The 21,620-nt window shown below is 39.5% G+C and overlaps 1 long non-coding RNA gene across 3 annotated transcripts in view; it reads left to right on the forward strand.

Annotated features, from left to right (window-relative positions):
* Positions 1–21,620, forward strand: part of LOC110256949 (uncharacterized) — an 879,371-nt gene that overhangs the window by 580,043 nt on the left and 277,708 nt on the right. The gene's annotated exons all lie outside the window — the stretch shown is intronic.

Consider the following 21,620-nt stretch of genomic DNA (forward strand, 5'->3'; position numbering starts at 1 on the left):
CAGCCACACCAAACCCAAACCCTTAGATAAAGGAAGAAAGACTAAAAATAAAAATAATGCTTACTGTGTGATTCAGGGTATCTCCTGAGGTCATCTCCTGAACTGTTGGACATTTCAAAGGTCCACAACATGGCCACACTCCATGCTCTGGTGGGAAATTCTTTGGCAGGTTTGTAAAGGGGCCACTTTCCCATCACCAAGGGTTTTCTGTAGTAAATAGAGGCAGTGCTTATTCCAAACAACTACTTCTCTCCTCTAAGATCTATAATAATTGACTTCACTCAACTATTCAGAGATGTGGGTTAACTGAAGAGAATCCATGTATCTTCTCAATAGATTTTAACACCTGCATCCAGTGACATCTGTCACCACCTTCCTATGCCTGCTTCCTGTCTTCATTATTCTTCTCTTTAATTAACAGTTCAGTTCTTAAAAATAAACTTTGCAGTACGTGGTTATGAATGATTGTTTCCAGTCAGCCTAACAGAAGGCAATAACACTAGATCACAGCTGAACTCCATCCAATAATATACTACCCGGCAATAATGACAACAGGAAGTCATTTATCAGGCCTGGGTTTCCCCCATTTCTTCCAGAAATATAAATATCTTATTTTTAATAGAGAGAAAGATGAGCTGAGAAGATGATGATGGATCAAGCTGGTGACACTATGGGCCAGCTAAAGCTTTTAAACATGACATTTTTCAAATCACAGGAGAAGAGAAGAGCCAGAGGAGGAAGAGGAGAGCGTATCAAACCACATTTTTTTAAAAGCAGGCTGGCTGCAGTGATTGTACATCACGTTCTCCCATGAGTCAAAGAGCAAATCCAAAGTTGCTTCCAGCCTGTCTATCCCATGCTGTTGTCACATTGCAGAAAGATCGACTTAGAATCAGAAATGTCTATTAACAATGAAGAGAAGTAGGCCATTCCTTTCTACAAAATCATCTTGGAGTGTCTTTACAGAAGAGCTTTTTGTTTCAGGGAAATAAGTGCAGAAAAAGAGATTGCTAGGAGTGTCCCAGGTATGTGCTAGTAAAATATGGGGACAGGTTCCAAACAGAATATTCTAGCTGTAACAGATGATGGAGTGCCGATGATTCTCTAGGAGGTTACACATGACACATATAGGGGTTTTGACCCTAACTTAAAAATAGAATTCCCATTATGGCTCAGTGGTTTAAGGACCTGCTGTCATCTCCTAGAAGATCAAGTTCGATCCCTGGCCTCACTCAGTGTGTGAAGGATCCAGAGTTGCTGCAAGCTGTGGCTTACGTTGCAGATGTGGCTCAGATCCATTGTTGCTGGGGCTGTGGCATAGGCCTCAGCTGCAGCTCCAATTCAGCCCTTCGCCTGGGAATTTCCATATGCCACAGGTGCAGCCCCCAAAAGAAAAAAAAAAAAACAGAGTCACTGAATAAAAGGTATTTTCCTAAAGAAGGAATTACTTTGAGTGAATGGGGAAGAAGGATGTTTGGAGTTGGACTAAGGTTTATGGTAATCTTTTTTTCCCCTTTAAAGAATAAATATTCCTGTGACTAGAGCAATATCTTTCTAAGTACCTCAACTGTCTTTGTCCTTTTCCAGGATTCTTGTATTTAAAACAGAAAAACAAGCAAACAAAAGATGAAAAATTGCTGTGAGAGCTCCTGAGAATTATCAAAGGAGAACATTTGAGGAATTGATTTCTTTCCACCATTTGCCATATTGTATCTGTTCCTGGTTGCCAAATAACAGAACCACTGTAGAAGCTGATTCATAACATTTCTACATGGTCTGCAGACTCACCAAGCTGTTAGGGATAAAGGAAGATGGATAACCAATTGGAGGAAATCTTCATTTTTAGGAAGGGGTTAGGGGCTGCTGCTAAATTGTCTACTGATTTCTTAAAAAATGGTATGCAAAGCTTTTGGTCAGAAAAACAGCCTCTAGCAAGCAGCGTTTTACAGAAAGGAAACCTTCCCAGGAAGGATGGCTATGAATTTAATTATAAGCTCCTCTCTTTGCATAAATTTGGTTCAGTCTAAATAAGACTTGAAACACGGAACAATGTCCATGGAGTACAATTCACCAATTGTTACTTTTAATTATGTTCACATGCATAATTCATAAATACACTGCATGGACAAGAGGAAAGAAAAGATAGGAAGGAACAAAAGAGATGAATTTTCCATCAAACAATTACTATATAAATAGACAACATATTTAATACATTAGTTAGCAAAGTGATTCTTTGTTCTTGCCAGTCTGGGGCTTAAAATGTTAAAAGAATTCCCAAACATAACATTGTTACATTTTGCTAATGTCTCTCTTAAATGAAAGAAATAGAGATTATCATTCTTCATAAAAATATAAAATAAATTCCCCCCCCCAAATGTGGAGATACAGGTATGGTTGACATAGTGTAATATTATATTCTCTAATATTATAATAGATTCTAATTTAGAAGCTAAGAATCTAATAGAATCTTAATACAGAAACATTTAAGAATGGCATTGTTTCCTCATGAGAGGGAAAAGGGGTCTTTCTTTTTTGGTGCCAGGTTTTGTCATTTCACATTGCCACAAAGCATTTGCTTTGTTTCATCTTCTTATCAGGATACACATTTTCCAAGAAAAGAGAGCAGTGATGCAAACAGGTGTGGATGTGATGCCAAAGAGTCCAAACTATTTCCTCAATGATAAAATTTTTACAAAAGCATCTGATGTAATAGAATCCATGCCAATCCCATTCCTGGGATGCAATGATTAAATAAAATATTGCTTAGAAAAGACTCTGTTAAACAAAGAATTAAAACTTTGAACTTTGGTATCAATTTGCTTTTTTTTTTTTTTTTTTTTTTTTAAGGCCACACTTTTGGAATATGGAAGTTCCCAGCCAGGAATCAGATCTTTGTCACAGTTGTGACCGACATCACAGGTGTGGCAATGCCTGATCCTTTAATCCACTGTGCTGGGCCAGGAATTGAACCTTTATCCTGGTACTGCAGAGATGCCACCGACCCATAGTGCCACTGTGGAAAGTCCGAGTCTGCCATGATTTCTGAATCCTGGAGAGTTAGGCGAGGAGGTAGGTTCATGGCAAGCAAAGTGTCAGTTTCCTTTCCAGCAGAGCTGTTGCGATCTTGGTTGAGGTGTGTGGCAGCAATATGTTATTTCATAATGAACTTCAAAATTTGACAGGTTTTCCCTAACCAGGCGTGCTCCTGTTGTAGGCAATTCCCCAGCTCATTGGCTGGGACCTCCATTATACGGAGGTGCTGGAGGAGCTGAGCAAAATGTGCACAGCTTGCAGGCACTAGGGCTATGAAAAGGAAGAGAAGGCAACACATGCTCAGATCCAATTACTGGGGAGCAGGGTAGGTGGTGAGTCATGAGACGGAATGATAATCTGATGGAACCGCTGCCACACATAAAGGAGAGTCAGGCATCTAGAGGCTGACAAAAAGCTGATATCCTTACCTTGTGGGTTGTTAAATTTTTTAAGTATCCCGCCTACTTTCATGTGAAAGGAACAAAGTTAAGTATGAAGTAATTGTTTAAATAAGAAAGGGGTATTTAACCCCAATTATCCTGTGAAAATCTGAATCTATTTAAAATACAAATCAGTCTATGTGTGACAGCCATGAAAGGAAATTTTCTGCATAGATTTTTTTTGGCTTTGATGATCAGTGTTTGGTGCTAATTGTCTTCTACTATAAAATGGTGATATACCAGTGCATAGCTCATAGGATTTAGTGTTAAACAAGTAATACGCATTGGTGCTTTGAAGAGTGTATGACATCTGGAAAAATACTCAAGAAATGTTAGCTGCTATTGTCATTAATGTCATCATCATCATCACCACCATCATCACCATTCCCACCACCATTATCCTCATCACCATTGTCATCATTGTCATCACCACCATCACCCTCATGATCATTGTCATCCTCATAACCATCACCATCACCATCCTCATCCTCACCATTACCATCACCACCACCACCACCATCACCATCATCACTGTCACCACCATAACCCTCATTATCATTATCATCATAACTATCACCATCATCATCATCATGACCCTCACATCATCGTCATCACCACCATTCCCATCACCATTATCCTCATCATCACCATTATCATCATTGTCATCACCACCATCACCCTCATGATCATTGTCATCCTCATAACCACCACCATCACCAACACCATCCTCATCGTTCCATTACCATCATTATTGTCATTCTCATCACCATTACCATCATCATCATCATGACCCTCACATCATCATCATCACCACCATCACCATCACCATTATCCTCATCATCACCATTGTCATCATTGTCATCACCACCATCACCCTCATGATCATTGTCATCCTCATAACCATAACCATCCTCATCCTCACCATTACCATCATTGTCATTCTCATCACCATTACCATCATCACCACCACCACCACCATCACCATCATCACTGTCACCACCATAACCCTCATTATCATTATCATCATAACTATCACCATCATCATCATCATGACCCTCATATCATCACCACCATCATCACCATTCCCACCACCATTATCCTCATCATCACCATTGTCATCATTGTCATCACCACCATCACCCTCATGATCATTGTCATCCTCATAACCATCATCATCACCACCATCACCATCCTCATCCTCACCCTCACCATTACCATCATTATTGTCATTCTCATCACCATTACCATCATCATTATCATGACTTCACATCATCATCACCACCACCATCATCCTCATCATCACCGTTATCATCATCATTGTCACCACCATAACCACCATGTTCCTCATCGTCATTATCATCATCATAATTATCACCATCATCATCACCATTATCATTTTGCAGTGCAGGTGAAGATCTGCGGATAAGGGACAAGGACTTAATGACAGGGGCAAAGTCTATTGGAAAATGACTTCCATTTGTTATTTGGCCAATAAGGCATTATTAAGGGCTTATGACATTCCTACTGTTTTTGTGAGCATGCCCATATGATATCTCTCTGCTTAAAGCTTACAATCTACACAATTGCATGAGTATTTCAGCCAGTACTTTACAGAGTTCAGAAACCAGAGCTGTACATGAGCCCAAGGATTGAGGACATTCTAGAGGAAGTGGACTTTCCATCTCACCTTGAAAGTCAGGTAGAATGTGTCTTGGAAAGATCAGCACAAGTAAAGACAAGGATTTAGGAAGGAACACGAGTGTTTGGAGAATAACACAGGGATTGGATTGATCAGATATTGTTGGTCTTAAACCTGGAAAAGAATTCTGAAACCAAAGTTTGTTCTGGGGGACTTGAGAGGGAAAATGCTGCATTTGTCTACTCCCACTCCCTTATATGAGATCCTCTCCGGCTCCACTGGGTCTGGAGCGTGGTTCTGTCTCCCCATTTAAGTCTGTGCTCATGCTCTTCCCCAGCCACTTTCCTTCCTTTTTACCTTTGAAATTTTAACCTCTCTTTCAAGTCTTAGTTCTTGTCATTGTTGTTTACTTGCTTGCTTTTTTGTTTGTTTTAAACTTATTTATTCAGTAAAACTTTTTAACCCTACTGTGTTACAGAATCATTTCTCTTTCTCCTGTACTGCTAAATTGATTTTTTTCTTTGTTTTTTGCTAATATATCCTGTAAAGCAGTCTGGTATACTGGTAAGAACATAGGATCTGAGTTCTGGGCCAGATTATCTGGCCTTCTGTGTGGCCACAGGTAAGATGCTTAATCTCTCTTGGCCTTAATTTCCTCAACTACAAAATAAAAGGTTTGGTTTGGATGATTTTTAATCCCTTACCTGACCTTGTTGATTTTTTTCCCTAGGATTTTTCTTTTTCTTTTTTGGAGGGGGAGCACACCTGTGGCATGTGGAAATTCCCAGGCTAGGGGTTGAATCACAGCTGCAGCTGCCAGCCTCCACCACAGCCACAGTAACACCAGATCCCAGCCACACATCTGTGACCTACACTCATGGCAATGCAGCGCATGGCAATGCAGGATCCTTAACCCACTGAGCGAGGCCAGGGATCGAAACAGCATCCTATTTCAGGTTGTTAACCTGATGAGCCACAATGGGAACTCCCATCCTGTGATTTTTTTTTGGGGGGGGGGCCTCACCCATGGCATATGGAGGTTCCCAGACTAGGGGTCCAATCAGAGCTGTAGCCGCTGACCTACACCACAGCCACAGCAATGTGGGATCTGAGCCGTGTCTGCGACCTACACCACAGCTCAAGACAATACCAGATCCTTAATCCACTGAGCGAGGCCAGGGACCGAACCTGCATCCTCATGGATGCTAGAAGGGTTTGTTAACTGCTGAGACGTGATGGGAACTTCGTGTCCTAGGATTTTTTATTTCCTTTTCCATGTCATTTTTATGCAGTTTTATGATAAATCTGTATGATTTTGGCCATAGGATTGAAAACCCATTGAGAGCAGAGAATTCGACACCTGTCCATCAACCCAGTGCCTTGGGGTTATAAGCATTCACTAAATACCTAGTGAAATTTACTGCTCCCCAGTCCTACCTATCTGATAAGTGTGAACCTCATCTCCCTGTACCTCCTCTGCTCCCCAGATGTCTTCAATCTCTAATCTCTGCATTAACCCAAACAGCAAATATTTCATGTTGATTTTTAGTGGGCGTTGGTATTTATATTTCATAAACAGTAAGGATTAATTAGCTGTAATAAAGGCAAGTATTAGGATGTGGGGCTGCCAAGGTGAGTCTATCATTTGCCCTCATTCAGCGTGTATGACAGCTCTGGGACACAGTGCAAGGGAAGTAAAGCTCCTCTAGTCTAAATCAGACCTCAAAAGGCCATCTTCTGTCACAGCCAGTGTGTTTTTTTCCACAGTGTTCCTACACTGGGAACTGCCTCACCCTTTGGGCACTAAACACTGTCAGAGTTTCAGGGAGTTTTGTTTTTAATGCCATATCCTTTTTATGCCAATTAGAGATAATCTCCCTGGGCTCTTAAGTAATTTGTCTGTATAATCTCAGGCACACTGAAAAGGATCACAAATCCTTTGCGGATTGGAAGAGATAGTGGAAATTCCTCAGGCACAGTTAGAAATTTGTCAAAACTTCACAAGTTGATATGATGTCTCTTTTGCCTCCTTTCTTTTATCAAATAAAGAAAGCTTCCTACACAGGTTAATGCACAAATTAATTTGAAAGAGGTTCCTGGGGACTTTTCTTTAAGCTTGTGAAACACACACGCACACACACTCCCCACCACTGAACAGTCTAAATAAACCTGAGTTAGGAATTTGACGTGGTCACGTCAGAGAGCTTCACCCTCTTTCCTAGTAACCTCTAGCCCCAGAACCCGCAGTTTCGGCAGGTTTGTTTGAGTTGAACTTCTTAATTCAAAATGTGAATTTATCTTATCTTCGTGTCCTGAATTGATGTATGTCAACATCTAAAATCCAAATTCTGTCGATTACACCAGATGGAATTGATGTTTTAATGCCCTCATTTGATGAATTGAGCATGCCTTTGCCTTTTATGAGGCTCTCTTCCCCTTTATCACTCTTTCTTTTTTCTTTTTAAAAATATTTTTAGTGCTGCACACATGGCATATGGAGGTTCCCAAGCTAGGGGTTGAATGGGGCTATAGCCGCTGGTCTACACCACAGCCACAGCAACACCAGATCTGAGCCGTGTCTGTAACCTACGCTACAGCTCACAGCAATACCGTATCCTTAACCCACTGACAGAGGCCAGGGATTGAACCTGTGTCCTCATGGATGCTAGTCAGATTCGTTTCTGCTGAGCCACAATGGGAACTCCTATTACTCTTTCATGTAAATATGAAACCAGTACTTTCATGTCTACAGTATGGAAACTTTCTTCTCCTTTATTCAAACTCTACATTGTAGTTTTATTTACTACTTTAACAAACATTCATTGAGAACTTTTTATGTGACCCACTCACACAGTGTAAATAAACATTGGAAGACATGCAAAGACAGAGGGTCAGAAATGTTATTTGACTTTTCTTTTTCTCCATCTATATACACACAGACTAAGGAAGCTCTCCAACCAACCACCTCTGACATTATGTTTTCTTTGCCTCTGTCTTCTCTTGCATTTTTTAAATCTCCATGAAAGATTCTTTTTCTCATCTTGCAAGAATGTGGGCTTGACTGAAAGCTATTAGGACTGTAGAGTTTAGTACTAAATTAATAGTACATAAAACATAAAAGCTTTCCAATGCACCAGACATAACTAGTCTAAAAAAATGGAAAAAATTCCAATCAGAATAGAAAACATTTTTAAATGCTTAGAATTAAAAAAAATCTAGACATATTTCTAAGGGGAAAGACTGAATATTTTAAGTATACAAAATTCTTCCAGACATAATTGTAGAATTGTTGCAACCCCTGTTCATTGCATGGGGCTATATTTGGTGTAAGAACTTGACAAAATGATTTGTCTATTCACCTCTTTCAGAAAAAAGCCTGGAAGGAAATATACCATCTATTAAAAATGAAATTCTTTTAATACTGGTAAGCTTCAAATTTCCTGAAGTAAACATGTTTACCTATTATTTATTGTTTTCTGATTACCAAAGTGATTTTGAAGGGATTGATGTAATTATCTGTATACTTTCTGGATTTTAAATTTCTGCAATAGTGGCATGATATAGTGGGAGTATTGATGTATCTTGGTTGGCGTTATGTATATAAATGTATATAGAGAGAAGATATTGGACATGTGGTCTAAAGCGTGTGCAGAGTGATTTGAAGGCAATGGACACAGAAAAATAGTTTCAGATCAATGTATGAAGGAATGCAAGTCAGCAGAAGACAAGAAATCAATAAGGTCAGGGGGGAGAAATCGTGAAAAAAATTCTCTAGGAGATTCGCAATGACATCAACAGGGAGGTGGGATCTGTTGCTTTAGATTTTTTTGCATACTATCCTCTGGACAACCTTTGTAAACTAAGAACTAAATAGTGGAAGGGAGAACAGATCATCTTCCACAATTGTTGCTATTTCCTGTAGGAGGACAGGTGTGCAGAGGGTGGGCTGAGGTATGTGGGGACACTGGTGGGCAGGTGTGGGAAAAAGAGGGGTGAATTTGTCTGTCTTTATCTGGAGATCTTTTCATCACCGGAAGATTTTTCAGGCAGCAGTTGTGTAGACTGCCAGAACTGCAACTGTTTGCTCCATGTACAGACAGTGCTTTGATTATTTTCAATCTCAAATGTCATTAAAAAAAAGAACTTATCTAAGTAATAAAAAATTCAGCAGCAATTAATTAAAAGGAGAAAAATGGTCTGTTCTGCGATGTTCCACTCAAGAAAGCACAGCACTGGTATTATTTTGAAAGACAAAAAGCGGATCAATTTCTCTTTCATACAAACTAAACAAAAACAATTTCACTCATGAGCTGAGATGCTAACTGCCAGCTCCCCACGTTAAGGTGGGTTATACCAGCAATGATGTCACTTCTGAGAAGTGAGGCTCAAAATAGAAACACTCCCAGAACTTCAAATGTCTCCAGCCCAAGCGATCTCCTCTAATATTTCATGCATGAATTTGCAGGCCATCTGAAAGAATAAGAAATTTCGTCCATTTCTTTCTCTTCAGGTTCCCGGAAGACCGTTCAGTTTTATGTAGTGCAAGAATACTGCAGTTTGGGGTGGGAAGTCTTCACAGCTCAAACAGGCTGCCTCTTTGGGATTTGTAGCACTGTTTTAGATTTCGGCTTCCTGCTTCACATTTCTGCTTTGGTTTCCTGATGTTTCACCATCACACCAAATGGCTTTTCAGAACGGAGTTCTGTTTAAGCACTTTCTTTTTATTGAATGTGGTGTATTTAGTACGGCTGGATTACATTACATAAAACTATGTTGGCAAATTAATTACCAAGCATCATCGTGTCATGGCCAACTTATATGTGCACACATACAGACGCACACACATGCAATAAATCATGAGTATGGAGTAAATGAGTTGCTGTAAAACATGGATTTCTACGGTCATAGGGGCTGTAATTACTTTGTCATCATGGAACTCTATGTCTGCTCAATAACATCACAGCTGTCTGGACAGCCCCCAAAGCAGACAACAAAACAATTTTGTTGATATACACACACAGAAAAGATCAGATTGAATTCTTCTTCACCAACCATCTAAAACCTATCAGGTCCCTTTTTATCATGTTGAAAAAACAGAGGGATGATATTGGATTCTCTTTGTACTGAAGCTTTCTTAAATGACAGGTATCATTTTTTAAGGCAATAACTTTTCTGAATTTATAATCACCTCCCAAATTGGGTCATGATTTTTATGCTCATTTTTAATACTTTGTCTTCAAAACTATAGATAATCATACAAATGTTGCAGATTACACACTAATACTAATTGTTAATATGTTTAAAATGGCCATGAAAACTATGCATTTCTAAGTGAGAGGGATTAGTTTAGGTCACTCAACAAAGTTAAAAGCTTAGTGTTAATTCCTATGCAGGTGTGCCCTACTCAGTACTTCCGGCAGCCCCCAGTTGTTGATAGAATTTTTCAGATGAGGACAGCAAGGTATAGTAAGATAAAGTAAATTACCTGGATCACATAGCAAGTGAGTGATGGGACCAGAATTAGCTCTTACAGAGTCTGCTTGCAGAACCCTGCCCTGAGCCACTGTACTGGGCTCTCCCATGAATCTGGTCCTCTCTCATCCTAACCCTCTTCCCACTGCCTTCATTGTTTACCTGACTTGCCCCCAGATTACAAGCTCTGGATGCAGGGGTTTACACTGCATCACTCTGAATCCAGCCCTGGAACTGGTCCAGGCAGACAATAGGCTCTTGATAAGTGTCAGATGAATAAATGAATGAATGGTTAAAGCTTTGTGACTTAAATTTTTTTTAATTGAATTAGAGTTAACTTACAAAATTGTGTTAGTTTCAGGTGTACAGAAAAGTGATTCAGTTATATAATTTTTTTCCAGATTATTTGCCATTATAGGTCATTATAAGATATTGAAAAATGTTCCTCCTGTTATACAGTAAGTCCTTGTTGCTTATCTATTTTATGTACAGTAGTTTGTATCTGTTAATCTCATACTCCTAATTTATCATTGTGTCTCTAGTTCAAATTGCCTTTAGGGGGCTTCTTGCCATGAATCTGTGCTGGGGGCCTGCAAAGACAGATATGTGGGGAAAGCAGGCCTGGGAGCTGGGGAGAGTGCTAGTTGGAGTTCTTTGATCTAACCATGGGTGATTGCAACGTGGCAAAAGAGGTTAGGGGGCACAGCCAGCCTCACCAATACTACAGTTAAACAGTGATAACAATAGTACTGGTAACTTTGACACCAGGGGGACAGTGCCGATACCAGAAGCAAGGGCAACAATGTCACCCTCTTAGGAATGTCCCCAGCCTATCAGATTAAATCCCATGCTTCCTGAAAAGTGGTGTCAGTACATCACTGGTGCAGGTGCAGGTGACACTAGGACATGGCTTTGGCACTGTGATCCTTCCCAGTAATCCAAGCATAGGGAGGCACTTGCATCATCCATTACAGGTCTGAAGACTTTGTTGGTGGATATTAGTGCAGGAAGATGGAACGAGAGGAGGAAAGGGATAGATTCCATATTCTAGCAGAGGGGGCTGTGTTTAATATCACAATAATAGACCTTATGAGTACTCTCAGAAGAGTTTGGAGGTATGAAGAGACTGGAGGGCCTGTTTTAATAGGTCAGGGTAGAGTTAGATAAATACTAACCTCATTTTTACACCCAGGCTGGTGTGGCCCGAGGATATAAAGACTACACTCGATTATGTTCAGACAGATGGCCTGGGGATAACAAGCCCGGCTATCAATTTACACAGTGGTGTAGGGTCTGTGTGGGGAGGTGGAAAGGCCACCACACACACACACACACGCACACACACACTAATGGTTTCTTCTGTGAAGCCCAAAGAAACTTGGTCTCGGAAACTTGCGCTGTGTTCCGTGCCCACGTGTGGTGCATGGGAAACACGGTGGTCACCAAAGAAGGTGACAGTGGACATGGAAAATGCTGTGAGTCGCTGTTGTTCTTTGCAAAGAGGTTGTGGCTGATTTGTGAATGTCTGTGGATTCTGGGCCTCCCATGGCTGATTTGTGAATGTCTGGATTCTGGGGGCTCCCTGGAGGCCCCTGGGAGTTTCTATCACAGGTCCTAGATTGTGGGACTTAGGGGCTACACAAGGAAGGAGCCTGTAATAAATGAGAATTTAATCGACACAACTATAGTGCTGGGAAATACATCAAGTTATTCTTTGGATAAGAGTTGAGAAATTGCTTTCCCTTAATTAAAGTGAGTGGAGAGAGGGTGCATAGGAAATGAAACAAAAGTGTTGGATCCTAGGGTTGGAAGTGTGAATTCTAGAGCCCTGTCAGGATTGCTTTTTCCCTGGGGGCTTCCACCTTGGGGCTCTTTTCAAAAACAAACAAAGATAGACAGAGTTGTTTGAATGCTCCCCCTCTTGGCGAAATTGTCTGCAGATTTGCGGCTGGTCCAGATTCAAGAACTTTAGCTAGGTAACGTGTTCATGGAACTCTGGGATGTTTGTGTTTCAAGCACAGGGGGATAGAGTCAGGCAAGAAGGAAAGATTTCAAAGGTAACATACTTCACTGGGGAGAGGAAATCTTTACAGGGTCTTCTGAACCTCAAGGAGCAGGAGTCAAATCCCAAAACTTTCTCACTTGCAACCCTGCCTGATGTGACCTTCTATACACCTGCTGTTTTCATTCCTGATGTTGGTCCAGCCCCTGGTAAGAGCCTCCTTAATCAAGTCATTGCACAAACCCCGTTCTTTTTACTGCTGCTGCTTTGGCTGATCTCAGTTTCTAATCTCTATTGCTGACCCCCTGCAGGCCTGCCTGCAACCCTGTTCTTGTTCTGCATTCCTCCCTATGCTTCTTCCCCAGGCTGGTCCACAGGGTCAAGGGAAATATCTGGTGGGTAGTACAGGTTGGAGGTGAGGAGTAAGGAGAACCCCCACCCCGCCTCTCCTATATAATTGCTACCCTGCCCTTATGCTTATACCCTCGGGAGCTTCCCCAGGCCCAACCCATCAGTTCATCCCTATATTCTCCACCCCTATCCACACCCCTCCTAGCATCTGGCTTTGAGTTCTATGATTCTATACCTAGAAGAGCTATGTCTGAGGCTGCGTATATATTTATCTATACAAGAGAAAAACCTCACTCTTCTCTTTAATACACCCTACCCAGGACCTCTGTGCATAAAAAAGAACCTTTCCATTCCAATCCTTTTCCTTGCAAGTACCATGACAGCTATGTTTAAAAACTGCCCAGACCGCTGTTACACAGCAGATGTGACGAAAAGAAAGAGGCTGGAATAACTGGAAGGTGATGTTATGCCTCCCACTGGCCATGGAAGGAGAGGGGGCCAGGCTGACAAGAGGAGAAAGAGACAGACTGCCTTCTGGGGCTTTCTTCGGGAAGAAGAGGACTCCTGGAGACTTTAGCTTGGAACTGAGGCTACTCGTCTGAGGGACGCGAGGTGTGGAAAGTCCTCATTCGCTCCCCTACCCTTTATCCTGTTTTCTTCCTGAGCCGAGTCTAGAATTGCTGCTGCTCTTGACTTGGGGCTGGAGGGGTTGCACACACCCTCTGTGCGGTGAAGGTGGGGGCCTGGGAGGTCTCTGGGGATCTGGAATACCCAGGTCTTGTTAGAAATGTTCTAGACATTTTAGAGCAGAGGAATTCCATGTATTGTGATGTTAGAAAGTTGTTAATACAGATTTTGCATTTTGGAAGATTATGGAATATGTATTGAGAAAGAAACAGACTTCTTGAGGGCTGCCCTGAGAAACTAAATATGTAGCAGATGTACTGTTCTGAGTTCTAAACACCTGCCTTTCCAGAGACCATTTCTAAATCAGAGGCTGCCTATGACCAGCAAACTAATACCTTTAAAAAAGACAATGCGTATGATTTTTTGGATATATTTTCTTTGCATTTCTCTGTATATTTTTGGAAAAGTACCATTTTTCTATTTTTCTTTTTAAAATAGTTACATATTTTATTTTCCGTTTTTTTTTTTCTTTTTTCTTTTTAGGGCCATACCTGCTGCACATGGAGGTTCCCAGGATAGGGGTCAAATCAGAGCTTTAGCTGCTGGCTTACACCACAGCTCACAGCAACGCCGGATCCTTAACCCCACTGAGCGAGGCCAGGGATCAAACCTGCAACCTCATAATTCCTAGTTGGATTCGTTTCCGCTGTGCCATGATGGAAACTTCTGTATTTAAAATTTAATATTCTTTTTCTTAAAGTGTTTCTCAAATTTTTCGTAAGGTTAACATTTCCCAAAATCTAGATCTATTCTAATTAAAATCAAGAACAAGGTCTTTTTTATTAAGAGATTGATGGTAAAGATTCACATGAACAAAGATAGAATTAAAACTAAATTCTTGAGGAGTTCCCGTTGTGGCTCAGTGGAAACGAATCCGACTAGTATCCATTAGGACGTAGGTTCGATCCCTGGCCTCGCTCAGTGGGTTAAGGATCTAGCATTGCCGTGAGCTGTGGAGTAGGTAACAGACACAGCTCGGATCTGGCGTTGCTGTGGCTGTGATGTAGGCAGCGGCTACAGCTCCTGATTCCACCCCTAGCCTGGGAACCTCCATATGCCACAGGGGTGGCCCTAAAAAGACAAAAAAAACAAAAACACAATCAAACCAAAAAACTAAATATTTGAAATAGGCTGAAAAACTTACTACAAATGTATACATATTTCTTGAAGAATATTTCATGTCAAATAAGAATATTTTGTGTCAGCAGAGGAGTAGAATATAGTTTTCTTCAGGGTAAGTCACTAGTTGAAATCCACTTTCAAAATTCTTCTCTTCTCACCAGTCCATTCTGTCCATTCTAAGGTCTGCAAGAGACCTGGGTTACAACTGCGCATTTGCAGTCAACAGGCTGTGTGCTTAGAATATACAGAAAGTTTGGGGGGGGGGGTTGGTTTGTTTTTTGTTTTTTTAAATCTTTGCTATTCAATGTGTAGCCCATGAATCAGCAGTATGTCCTGGGAGCTTATTCAAAATTCATTATCTCCTAACCCCAGATTTGTTGAATCAGAATCTGCATTCCTACAGGATTTCCATGTGTCTCCAGTACACCTTGAGCATTGCCCTAAATGCCTGCTGCAATTTTCAGTTACCAAGAGTATTTGGAAATTGATTATTTCCTTGAATTTAGATAAATTCAGAGATCTTACTGTGGGAACACAGCATAAAATTTATCCTGGAGGTCTGAACCTGTTAATGGTTATTATGCTAAATTCAAGACTTTGCAAACTCTGGCTCATTTTCTTTCCCCTTGAAATTCTGGTCTCCTCTCCTTTCTCTTCAGTTTTCAACATGAAGAAGGAAGTCTCAGTCTTTCAAAGAACCTTCCTTACAGATGAATAACAAGCAAATCCAGTGGGAGGCTTATGCAGTGTCTGATCCTTCTTCCTCTGGCTCCAGCAGTTGCCCATGGTTTTCATGGCCTCTTGAGTGTTTTCTTCTTCATTCTCTAAATTAACAATGGGACTTTTAAAAGTTGACGTTTTTAGATCACCGAGAAGGTTGTGGTGAGGTAAGCCTTGGGAGCAAGTTTGACATCTGACTTACTCTGAAACACCCATCCCTGCTTCTTTCGTGCTCCCATACCAGATTGCTTATTCCTCTATTAGTAGTGCTTATTTCCTTCTGTCTTTTATTGTGTTCATTAAAGGCCTGCCTCTCCAACTGGATTATAAACTCCTTGGGGGCAGAAAGAATCCATGTTCATTTTTATTCCTTCCATTGCATATACATTTAGTACCAAACCTTATAGAACTACACACTTAGTAAATTCACATGTCGGAAATTGGCTATATCCATATCCGTATATGTATGGCCAATATCTCACTTTTTAAAATTAGGTTTGTTGTCATGGAGACATCAATGATTACGGCTTGTAGATTAGAGATAGCAATTAAGCAATAAGTCTTGGTTATTGACTAGCAGAATGTAAAAGTTATTATTTCCACAGCCTCAGTTATAGCAGATGGACTATAGCACTCTAAAATTTGATCTAGTAGCATTCATTAAAATCTGTGAATGAACCAGATGGTAAAGAGTTGTCCTGGGGAGAGTGGGCTTTAGATGTGATAGAACAATAATTTTTCCAATAACTTGTTTTTTTCTTTTCAAATATTATGACCTTGCGGAGAGTTTCTTCCACCCTTTGCTTCACTCTTTTATATCACCTATAAATAATGAAGAGATAGGGTGGCGTCCCTGGTTTGTATCGTGGCTCTGTGGCTTACTAGCCCTGAAGCTGCTCTGTGCTTTCATTCATTTCTGTAAATTTTTTTAAGCAATGATTAATTGAGCCATAGAACAGTATCTGACACATAAGACATGGTATATACGTGTTTGATGTTATTATTATCCTTCAAAGAAAAAAATAAACATAACAAGCCTGCAGTGCAGCTTAGAAGTGCAAATACCTGCATATTTTGCATATCAGTTATGTTTCAGTAAAGCCTGAAGGTACAAATTCACAGATAATCCCATCCATTCAGTCGAAATTTTATCCAATGGGCAGAGCACTATTTTTCACCGATGGGAAACATCTCCACAAGGCTGAGTTCCAGTGTGTTTTGTTATTCTTGCTGCCCTCCAGTAGACATGTGTGGCAGACAGACCCTAAGGGACTTCCAGTGAACTCCTGCCTTCTAGTATCCAGGCTTTTGTGCAGTTCCTTTTCCTTAGTGTGTGTGGGATCTGTGACTTGTTTCTAACCAACACAATATGGCAAACGGGATGGAATATCACCCCTCTGATTTCATTGTGCTACGTGACTCCTTCTTAGCAGACTGAAGAGTTCTGGGTGTCTTGATGGAGTAAGCAGATGTTGAAGAAGGCACATGGCAGGGAGGTGTGGCCCTCCTTTTAGGATCTGAGGGCAGCCTCCACAAATAGCCAGCAGACATCCAGGGCCCTCAGTCACATAAACTCTGCCAACAATCTGAACAAACTTGGAAGAAGATTCTTCCCCTGTCAAGCCTCCGGATGAAAAGCAGCCCAGTCAACATCTTGATTGTAGCTTGTGAGATCCTGAGCAGAGGACTCATCTAAGCCATGCTGGATTCCTGATCCACAAAAACTATAACCTAATAAATGTGTGTAGTTTTCAGTCACTAAATTTGTTCTAATTTGTTACACAGTCATAGAAAACTGATATAGTACGGTTACCAGAACATAGATGGGGCTCACATTTGGCAATGGTCCATCAGTCTAAGACCTTTGCTGGAGACTTTGAGGTGGTCTTGCATGAGGTGGTTCAAACTATTTTTAGGACAAATCACACTTTTCAGTAAGCAGTCAGCTTGGAGTTGTATTAAAGCTAAAAATAATTATTCCTTAACCAGATTATTCTTTCAGTTCCTTTTACATTTTTCAAAAACTAATAGAATTTTTTTTAAAGAATATTTTCAGATCTACAGAAGGCTTGAGCAGATAGTGTGGAATAATCCTGTAAACACTACCCCACCCTGCCCCATTTCCTCTGTTGTTAACATCTTGCATTGATGTGGTGCATATGTTATAATTAATGAGTCAACACTGATATGTTATTAAGTATATATTAACTAAAGCATAACATTTATATTCACCATTAAAGTATCATAGACAGTAGTTTCATCACCATAAAATCCTGTATTCCACCTTTTCATCCCTCCTTTTCCTGCCTCCCACCAAAATCCATGACAACCACTCATCTTTTTACTCTATCCATAGTTTTACCATAATACTGTTTCTGTAATGTCATATGGTTAGAATCACACAATATGTAGCCTTTACAGACTGATTTCATTCACTTATAGTATGCATTTAGGATTCTTCCATGTTTCTTAATGGTATAATAGCTCATTTCTTTTTTATTGCTGAATAATATTCCATCATAAGGATGTACCACAGTTTGTTTATCCATTTATTTACTGAAGGATGTCTTGGTTGCCTCCAGTTTGGGGTAATTATGAATAAAGCTACTGTAATCATTCTTATGTAAGTTTCTCTGTGGACATAGATTTTTCAACTAAATCGGGTAAATATCTAGGAATCTGCTGGATCATATGAGTCTATTTTGGTTTTGTAATAAACTGCCTCCTTTCTTCCAAACCAGCTATAACATGCTGCATTCCCATTGGCAATAAAAGAGAGTTCCTGTTGCTCCACATCCTTGTCAGCAGCTGAAACTGTCAGTTTTTTTAGATTTTGACCATTCTAACTGATGTGTAGTGGTATCTCATTGTTGTTTTAATTTGCAGTTCCTGAGTGGCAAATAATGTTGTACACCTTTTAATGTGCTTGTTTGTCATCTGTGGGTGAGGTGTCTGTTTAGATCTTTTGCACCATTTTTAAGTTGAGGTATTCATTTTCTTACTGTTTAGTTTTATATTTATTTGTATGTTTTAGAAAATAGTCCTTTATCAGATATGCCTTTTGCTAATATATTGCAAATATATTCTCACAGTCTATAGCTTGCCTTTTAATTATCTTAATGGTGCCTTTTGCAAAGCAAAAAAATTTGAAATTTTGACTAGAGGTCATCTGTTTTCTAGTATCATAGCTGAATAACGATACCTCATCAATAGAAAAAGTTCCTGGTTTTGAGAGCTCTGGGGAAAACTTGCAGACTGTTTTCTATCCATACTTGTTCCTGTTGGTCTGCTTTAAAAACCTGTGTTATATTTTTGAGTACATGGAAGAGCACAAAGTTTTGTTAAAGACTTACATGTGAAGCTCAGCGTGGTCAAATATATAAGTTCAAAAATGTAAGATATATAAGTGGCCACCAATTTTATGTTCTTTCATGGGAATTTTTTCTAATAGTTCAACTGTAACATGATTACCAGAAATAAAACCACAGATAATTTCATTTGCATTCTCAAAATTTACATCATTTTGGCTATTAAAGCAGTTATTAGAGAGGAACTAAATATTTCACTCTAGAATCTTCTATTTTAGGACAGTTATAAAGAAATTGTAACATTAGGATGTAGAAATTGAGAGCTGGACTTTAGGTTTTGTCTTTTGTATTGCACTAAAGAAAAATGCTGTAAGGGTCACTGTGCGGCCCCTTAACATAAGCCCCAAATTCTTTTTATGACCAAAAAAGATTTTTGCTCTTTGGTTCTAACTTGCTTTCCTAGCATTATTCACTCCATTTTCACACTCCTCATACATATTTGGTAATACCCCAAAGTTCTCAGTTGAATTTTAGACTTTTGCATGTGCTTTTTTTTGCTTCCTGAATTGCCCTTTCCCTCGCAACCTTTTCTTCCCCTGCCAAGTCCTACTTATCCTTTAAGGTCCATTTTAATGACCACTTCTGGCCAGAGTAGACACTTCCATATATAAATTAACCCTATATCTATTATAGCTCATAACCTTCCATGGTAATTGCTTACCTGTCAATCATTTCTCCTGGGGAGGCAGCTCCTAAAAGGAGGGAGGTACATTTTTCTTTTTTCATTTTAACCTCTCCAGTACCTAGTAGGGTGTTTGACTCACGGTATTTGCTCAACCAATGCTTGTTGGAATATTACAGATAGTAGAAATATCTCCTGTAATCCTTACCTATTGCTAGGGAAACATCTGGTTATCTATTAGCTCATGAAGACTGTATGAGGGCCAATCACAGTAGAAACAAAAGTCTTTCAAATGACTGTTTACTGCTTTTATATAATTGAAGAAAAGAGGATGGATTATTTTTCTCTTTCCTCTCATTGTTGCAACAGATTTAGTCAAGCTGCACATGGTTGCCAAGTTACCGGGTTCTCAGCTTTCCCACTGCCATTTTAGGATTCCATTTCCTAGGTCTGCTGTCATTTACCACTGTTTCATTTGCTCCTCAGCTTCAAAGTCTTGCCAAGATCTCCTCTTATATCCTTCCCATTCTTGTAGGGTTACAACTGCATAAAGATATTTTACTGTCATTTCACTTGACTTTTGAGAGGATGTTAAAATAGGTGATTGTGTTCAATCAGCCATCTTTACAAGGAAATCTTTAGATAGTCTATTTTGTGGATTTTATTTCCATAATGCAATAAGATCAAACTTAGAGCCTGCAAATTTATTTTTTGGAGGAAACTAATATTTTGAAAATTCTAGTCAATGTTCCACTCATTGCTATAATAGCATGTATTAAAAATGCCATTAAAATTGTATATTTCATGTAGTTATGTAATGGGACCATGAAAATTTCATTACATAGCGGATTTGTGATGGGAATGTTTCTCAATCCCGGCACTACTGACATTTTGAGCTGAATAATTAATTCTTTGCTATGGAGGATTGTTTTGCACATTGTAGGATGTTTAGCAGCATCTGTGGCCTCAATCTACTAAGATGCCAGTAGCACCCCCATGTCAAAACAGCTAAAATGCCTCCAGATGTTGCCATATATCTCCTGGGGGCAAAATTACCCCTGATTGAGAACCACAGTGGAATGACATAGTATAGAAGTAGGCAAATACTTTCTAGGAAGGGCCAGTTAGTAAATATTTTCAGCTTGGTAGGTGACATTGTTTCTGTCATGGCTCCCTAACTTTGCTGTTATAGAGTGATAGTAACCACAGATAATGTGTAAATGGACACAGCTGTGTTCCAATAAAACTTTATTTATAAAACCAGGCAGCAGACCATTTTTGACCTAGGAGCGAGAGTTTGCCAACTTCTAGTATTACACAACGAGCAAAGACTTTGGAGAAATAGATTTAAGCCATTTACTGGCTACATGGTGTCAGGTAAATATAATACCAATATTAATGCCTATTTCTGGGGGTTGTATTGGGGATCGGATGGAAACTAAAATGAGAGAGTTTCTAAGATAGAGTAATGCTATTCGCTTTTTCTACTCCTCGTCAAGAGGTTTATAACTAAAACAGCAGCCCCTGTTATAATCAATGTACCTTCTCCCTGCACCAGATGGTGAGCTTCTAGAAGTCAGCAAATGAGTCACTGGCATCTTTTTATGTTTTTGGTTCACTCATGCCTGGTGCAGTGTTGTATTTTATGAAATGTTTGATAAATGAACAAGTAATTCTGTGTATTCTGTGCACACAGTGCAGTTTTATTTCATTTTTATATTTGTACTGTTTCTCAAGAAGAAACACATTTTCAATAACTTTAAAAAAAAACTTTGCTTCCAGCAGCAATAGATATGATAAGATATTTTCCCTGACAATTTGTAGATCAAATGATTTCACAAATACTTGTAAGAAACATTTTGTACTTTGCCACAGACTCCAAAGGAGCTGGAATGAAGCATTTTTCTATTAAGTGTAGCCTATTAAGAGCACAAAACAATAGTGAAATAATTTTATTTTATTAGATATTATAATTGATTACCATTTAAGCATATTAAAATGAAATCATGTAATTCTTATTGTTCTTCCCTAAGTTATAAAAACTGACCCTACTTTTAGGGTCTAACAATTTACTTAATTGTTTGTACCACATATTTTTCCCAGTGAAATATCCACAATAAAATAAATTATAATTCTTCAGAATAATTGAGATAGTGAGACAAAC

This window comes from Sus scrofa, chromosome 15 (genome assembly GCF_054392235.1).
Source record: "Sus scrofa isolate SSC_HxYL_T2T_F1_AM1 chromosome 15, Sscrofa_HxYL_maternal_Yorkshire_Landrace_v2.0, whole genome shotgun sequence".
NCBI lineage: Eukaryota > Metazoa > Chordata > Mammalia > Artiodactyla > Suidae > Sus > Sus scrofa.